At 31.5% G+C, this 7,891-nt stretch overlaps 1 long non-coding RNA gene across 1 annotated transcript; it reads right to left on the reverse strand.

Moving 5' to 3' along the window:
* Positions 1-4,212: 4,212 nt before the first annotated feature.
* Positions 4,213-7,110, reverse strand: LOC141698332 (uncharacterized). The gene is made up of 5 exons (XR_012565067.1): positions 6,882-7,110; positions 6,716-6,787; positions 5,509-5,640; positions 4,732-4,959; positions 4,213-4,594 (listed from the first exon to the last, which is right to left on the reverse strand). It is a non-coding gene; the product is annotated as an uncharacterized LOC141698332 (long non-coding RNA).
* Positions 7,111-7,891: the final 781 nt, after the last annotated feature.

Raw genomic sequence — 7,891 nt, forward strand, 5'->3', positions numbered from 1 at the left:
AAACACATGCTTCTTATCAAAAATGACCTTAGAGCCATTGTCACACAGTTGACTAACACTTAGCTAGTTGTGATTGAGTCCCTCAACCAGTGCTACATCATCAATAATGACATTTTCAACCGAAATCGATCCATATTCCATAGTATGACCTTTCATTTCTGTTAGGAAATGAATAACACACAGAGGGGGGTGAATGTATTTTACTGTTTTTATGCTTTTCATGAGCTTTTTATGGTTGAACAAAGTAAATTAAATCTTGCAGTGAAATGTGTTGCTGCAGAAATTAAACATGCAATAATAAAGAACACAGATCTTTTCAAAACTCACTTAATTTTATATTAAAATTAAGAATGTTTTGCTACAAAATTTCTAGGCTCTTTGTTGGCAAAGAGCCTAACTTCTCCTTGAGAGTGTTACAAGATTTTCTATCTAAATTGTTACTTCTAACTAAAGGACCAGTATTAACTTTATAATTTAGTTAACTGCTGGTTTATACAGTGTACAATAAGACATGTTATTAACTTTAGTAAACTGTCACTTGTCATTTCCATTTTAGGAAAAGTGTATCTTCCATTTCTAACTTAGCATATCTTAGCATCCTGTGTTTACTTTGATCTTTTTTTGTCAGTTAATCTTCACCATTGATCTTGCACATCCTTCAAGCTGCTTTTTGTAGACTTGTCAATCCAGCTGTTTGGATTATTTTTTGATTGTAAATCTTGGATATTGAACTGGTCTGCAATTTTGTACTTTGAGATTTTACCTCAGGATCTCCATTTGGTCTATAGAGAACTTGATATCTCGATAAGTATATTGGCTTATCGAGATCTCTAATACTCCAAAGTTAATTTGACTTGTAGAGGTTTTTGAGTTCTCTATAAGAGAATTTGACTTTTCGAGATCTCTAGTCTTTATATCTTCACTTTGACTTATCAATATCTATGATTTCTCTAGTGGTTTATTGACTTATCGATAACTCAGAGTTCTTAGTCAAATCTGACTTGTCGATAACTCAGAGTTCTCTGGTGAATTTTAGCTTATCGATATCTCTGAGTTCTCTAGTGGAATTTTACTTATCGATAACTCAGAGTTCTCTAATGAATGTTGACTTGTCGATAACTCTGAGTTTTCTAGTGAAGAAATGACTTGTCGATATCTCCAATCTTCATGTCTTCAATTTGGCTTGTCGATATCTCTCTGTGAGTTCTCTATAAGCTTTTCTGACTTCTCTATAAGTCATTTGGAGTTCTCGAGTGACTTCTCTATAACACTAAATCTGTGACTTGTAGAGATGTCTGACTTAGAGTATTTTTATCCAAACAGATTTATTCAACTTCAAGTTTCTTCAAAATTCTTCTGAGGCATGATCTTCTTGATCTTCTTCCAGATAGAATCCTTAAGCTTGATATTGTTTAAGCAAAAATACTCCAGTCTGCTCTTTTACATTTTTACAGACTTTAAATGTTACAAGTACAAATTCAAACTAAGATTACAATACAGCTTACTTATGGTTGTCAATTTGACTTAGTATTGTTAAAGTACAGGCATGTCTTGCACAACAATTTAATCTCCAAAGAAGCTGGGCCAACTTTCTCTTCAAACTTAATGAGCATGGATGAATTACCAGTCATGTGGCATGGACATCCACTATCTATAAACCAGACATTCCTCCTTTTTTCCTACACACAACAAAATCAATTCAATTTGATTTCGGTACCTAAGCTTTCTTGGTTCCTGTCTTTTCAAATTCCTCATTTTCTTTGTGACCAACCGCAGCCCTAGGAATCATATCCACTTTTATCATATGTGTTGGTCTTTGAGCAAAGGTGTTAGTGTTTGAGTTAGGTGTAAAAGATTGAAATGACATCTTATTAAATGAAGATGCAAACATGTTATTCATTCCTTGTATTTTTCATGGCATACTAAATGAAAAATAATAAGGATTAAAGGTGACTGCTATGTTACAACTATTCTGACTAAACTCATTCGGCATACTTGACATGACATACATAGACATAGAAGGAACAAACATGACAGGCAGGGAAACAGTTTTACAGCTAGCAGATAAATGATTAGCAATACCACACTTGACACAAGTTTTCCTTGGAGCATATTTATCAGGAGTGTAGCCGATGTGCTTGTTAATCCCTACTTTGCCATTCCCGTTGCTCTTCCTCTAGTTCCCTAGGCTCCAAATTTTCCTTCAATTTCTTGTTGGACAATTAATCCATGTGTCTAAGCTCAACCCTTTTGGTTCTGTTGCTTTCTATTTTCATATTATTCTTGCTCATTGGTTCATCATCTTCATTTAACTTGTCCAATTTGCAAGTACTGATATTTTCTTTTATCAAATAATATTTACCCCGTGATTTCTCTTCCTTCAAAGGATAATTATTATTCATTGAGGCACAGTTATTAATAGAATTATCTTGTTCAAGTTTCTTTTTCTTCTTTCCAAGTATCTTCACATAAGGATGCAACACATTTTAATTGTATGAATTTTCTTACTACATCCCTTGATTCCTTCCATTTGGAAATTACTGCTTGTTCAAAATCTAATTGCCTTTTTAGAATTTATTTTCTCATCAATATCCTCAGCAAATTATTTTTAGCAGCTAGGCAATCTTTCTTGGAATTCTCATAATCAAGCAACTGAGTGTCTAGTAAATTATTTCTCTCAAATAACAAGGAATTTACATTTTCAATTCTAGCATTTTCCTTTTTAGGAGATTTTAGATTGACATGAAAGTTGTATAATTCAGAAGACATATCATTGATATTTTCTTGACATTCACCCTTATTCAATTAGAGAGATCAGTTGTGATTACTTGACTATTTCCTAAGGTTATCTCCAAATAATCATCTTTTGCCATGAGAGACAGATTTGGAAATTACTTGTTCCACTCTGAAATTTGGGCTCCTACCTCATTCTTCACCATGGTTGATTTAATTAGCTTCATGATCTTTAGGCCTTTTGTTTGTTGAAGTCTTGCTCTGATACCAATTGATGTCCACTAACAATCAACTTAGAATAATTTGTACAGTGGAGGGGGGTTGAATACAAATTTACATGTTCACAATAATTCATATATGGGAAATGAAAAATGAACACAGATATTCAAAAATTTTAGGTGGTTTATTTTTCGACTTGCCACATGAGGTTTAAATTAAAAAAATAATCTATTACGGTTACAAATTAATCTCTCAACTGTAGTTTATAGTGTTTCAATCAGAGGGGGACCTCTCCACACTACGCAATAAGTGGCCCAACGCAATGCATTTCTACTGTTACAATAGACCCAAAAGCATTACAATAGGTCTATTGTAACACTAGGAGGTGTTACACTGGCGAGCATTACATCAGGCCCCCTATTGTAACACTTTAGCTATCAACTGTAACAGAAAGAAAAATATTACAATAGGCCCTTAATATAATATTGTATTTCCAATTGTAACAGATTATAAATGTTACATTAGGTTGAAATTATTTTGTAGAAGTGGGTTCCATTGTCTTTCCAGGAATCTACATGTGGGACCCACATAGTCTAATGTAACACTCTGCTTGTGTAATGTAACACTAGTGTGTTTTTATTGTGCAATAGTAGGTTTCATTATAGTAAGACTACAATATATAAAAAATTATACCAGAATAAGTGCAAAAGTTATTTTTATAAAATTTGAGATACATCATCTATTTAGACAACAATCCCAGTTACAAATATGCTATGTTATACAACAATTCCAATAGCATTATAACAAAACTTATTAACTACATTTCCATAACATTCTCAAGTTTGATAATATATTTTTGTTACATTCTGCTTCTTTTCAAATGCCATGCCACCAGATCTGCAGAGAACACGTGAATTGCAGCCCACTTCTCAATATTGAAAGTGATTTTATGCATATCTTTAGGATCTGGATTTACACCCTATAAAAGAAGAATTTTGGATTTGTCATCCTCAAACGAATCCCAACAAACAAGATATTAATAATTAGTATAAAATAAGAAAAAAGGGAAATTAAAATTAAAAACAGTACAATGTTATAATATAAATATTGTATTGATAAAAAAAAGACATGTGAATCACAATTAGTAATGGACACTGCGACTCGCTTAAGGAAAATGTTTCATTACTAATATTTGGCAGTATGTATCTGCAAGAAGTAACAATTAGAGTAATTATAATTAAATAAATATCATTTGCACTGCACAACAATACTACTATATTTTATTTAGAAAATAAACATCACTAGTAAAAGACCTTTCCTGAATTTTCACTTCCATTCCTCCTCGAGCAAAACTTTCTATTACTGGATGATCAACCTCAAATATTACATCCATTACTTTAACACTTAATAAGTAAATTATAGGTCTTTGTTACTGCCAATGTCTTTTCATCAGAAAAGACCTTTGAGACAACGATTATTTTGTCAGGAACTACAGCTCGGTCTTTGTTATTGACGGACCTGTTTGAATTGATGATATTCTTGACACTTGATAAGTAAATTCCCTTGAAGAGAGAGAGGTACAAATGAAGACATGAACTTATTACCTGACTTTTGATTGCCGCATTCTTGAATACGATGGCTCCTGGTCAAACATTTCTTTGCATTTAGGGCAACAATAATCTGTGTCCTTATAAATCTATAAAACCAATCATTTACTATACAAAACATGCACAATGAAAATAAAGAATGAAACAGATGAGGCATGAAATGTGAGCACACCTTGAATAGCTTGCCAGAAATTTTGGCACATTCAGCATGGACCCAGATATCACAACCATCACAACATACCCAGTTCACAGATTAAAGCCTGGGAATGTAATCAGCAATGTTTAACTAAACATAACATCAGAAACAACAATGAAAAGATCTAGCAAGTAAAGTCACCCAATATCCTCCATCTGAGTGATGCCAAATCTTCATGCATACACCACAACATTGTTTTGATTTCTGTAATTGCATCCGCAATAACAACGAATATAATTAAGTTAACTAGTAATTGCAAATTAGATAGTAATTTCTGCACAAAAATTTGAGCAACACATATAAATTAACTAAATTAAAAGGAGGAGATATGTAATCTTTAATGTTGTTAATTTGATTGAATTTTTTATCATTATATTTTAAATTGTTCATTTTTGTCACAATCCTGATCATAGAATAATTTTTCCTTTTCACCATTAGTTTTGTATATGACTTATCATTCTGTTTTTACCTTATTCCAGTCACATGGAGCATTAGGGCGTAGTAAGAAGAGTCTAGAAACATAATTTAGCAATCTTGTATTATGGTTTGGATCAACAGATCATAAAGCTCTTTATAAAGAAAAGACAAGAGATTTAGTCTCAATGACTGTTGTTGATTTAGTCTCCAGTGTAGTTCATTATTAAAATTTGTGCAAATATTGAACACAAAGATTTGGCAAACTTGAGCAAAATAGAACATCCAGAGTAGTTGACAACTAGTAGGTGTGATGATAAAGCATTTGAAGATCCTTACTCTGCGTACATGTCAACACCTCAACAGAAGACAATAGGGATCAAGTAATAGTAAAGAACACATCGAAAGTGGCAGAGACAACATCCGATTTGATGAGTAGATCCAGGTTCCTGATAACCGCGTCCCAGTTGGCTACAAACAGGTGCCAAGGAGGCAGATACAAAAGAAATAAAAGTTATTGTAATAAACAACATAAAGCAGAGTCACTGATATGTCCTATTTACTTCATATGTTGCAAGAAGATATCAGAAATGTGGGCTGGTAGCAAAACAACAGCTGGCAGAAAATAAAATTAAAGCTTAGAAGCAACTTATTTCTTTTTTGAATAACTCCTCCTAACTGGTGAAAATATTATATACTTTATGCAACCCAAGTTATAAAAATTAGTGATAATATTACTTTCTTTTCAATAAGGAAACATTCAGTAAGATTATTGGAACGTAATTCTTGAAGCCACACACATTCACATTGTATTATCATGACTGTTAGATATAATAATCCTTCATGTTGCATTAAAATGTGTAGATAAAGAACAATTATCATGCATTTATTAATCATCTCAAATCAATTTGTTCTTTGAGGAAACTATGTCTTAGTTTATTTCTTTCAGAACAAACATTAATATAAAGAATTGGTTATAAAATCTTAACCGAAAACATAAATTTTTTTGTTAAGAATTTAAAATATAATGATAAAAAGTCAATCAAATTAACAACATTAAAGATTACATATCTCCTCCTTTTTATTTTTCCTTTTATACAATAAATAGAAAGATTCATCAAATAGTCTTATTCCAGCTTTTATTATCATAATCAGTTTCTATTTCTAAAATCTAGTCGCATATCAATGCATAAACAGAAAAACCAAGGTAGTCATATCATAGCAAAGGGCTATCTAATGAGTAATTTACCAAAACAATTACGATATGTACACGGTTGTTCATAGCATATCATAACACATGACAACCACAATACTTACATATAAAAATCATAATACAAAAGGTAGTCACGTAATTTACAAAAATCATAGCATATCATATCACTAAATTAACCCATACCCAAACATCATGCATAAATACAGTGAAAGTTTTTTACCCAATCGAACATAAAAATAAAACCAATCGAACACAAATAAACCCAATCGAACAAATACAAAAAAAATTAACATATAAACATATAAACACATAAACCCAGTGAAAGATTTTTACCTTAATGAAAGCTTTAAACACCTAACACTTCAATCCCCTGAAACACTTTAATCCCCTAAAAAACATCAATACCTTGAAAGACAAGATATAAACTGTTAGTAAAACAGTTTATACAAGATATACAACTAAATGCAAGAGTAAAAAATGAAAATGCAAAATATATTACCACTTAATCGAAGAAGCCCCAAATCGAAGAACCTTAATTACCTGCAAGAGAAAAATCGATGGGTTAGTAACTAAATCGAATAAAGTGTGTATTTGTTTATTCAAGTACCTAATCTATGCCTGAATCCACGTTTGAATCGAAGAAAGAGGGTTGAGAGAGAAAGAGAGATGTGTAGCTCGAGAGAGAAAGTGAGATGTATGTTGTCGTTTGTATGTTTGTGTGTTTTTGACTTAGTCTATTTTTGGTTGGGGGGAAAACTACTGCCTAGACATTTTTACCTCAGGAACTACAATTTTATTTTATTTTTTATTTATAAATTAACTATTTATTTATATAAGTAAAAATGTTTTTTATTATTTCGATATATTATTATTTGTTTTTGAAATAAAATGTAATAGTTTTAAAAAAAAAATTATAAAATTAAATATAATATTTTATAGTAATGATTAATCCAGAATAGAATTTTAAATGTAATTTTATGATAATATATTTACTTTAATTTTAAATAAATAAAAATAATAACTATTGTAACACCACGTGCTAGTGTGACATGTCATGTAACACTGTCACAATCATGTAACACTAGGTTAACGGCTGTTGTAACACCAATTCCACGGTGTTACAATAGACCTCAAATTTCTGAGATACCGCAATGAAGTGCTTGTAACTCTTTTGAAAAAGCATTGAAGTAGCCCACTTATGGCGTAGTGCCATCTCTTGCACTCAAAATGTAAACCTATTATTTGAATGAATTATATGCTATTACTTGGTTTATATATCACCAAGTTACAATGCTTGCTAGACAATACATGACAGGGTCTTCTAGGTCCAGCAAGGTTGCTTTTCCAATCTTTCCCATTCCATTCTTTCCCATGAGGCTTAATAAGTGAGGCTAGATATATTGCTTTGAATATCCCTCAATTTTTTCTTGCATGGAAACAAATGTTTATTTTTCTTCAGAATCCAAGATCACATGCAAAGTTTGTCTTGGCTTCCATTTTCTTTACTCA

Source organism: Apium graveolens, chromosome 11 (assembly GCF_009905375.1).
Source record: "Apium graveolens cultivar Ventura chromosome 11, ASM990537v1, whole genome shotgun sequence".
Classification (NCBI taxonomy): Eukaryota; Viridiplantae; Streptophyta; class Magnoliopsida; order Apiales; family Apiaceae; genus Apium; species Apium graveolens.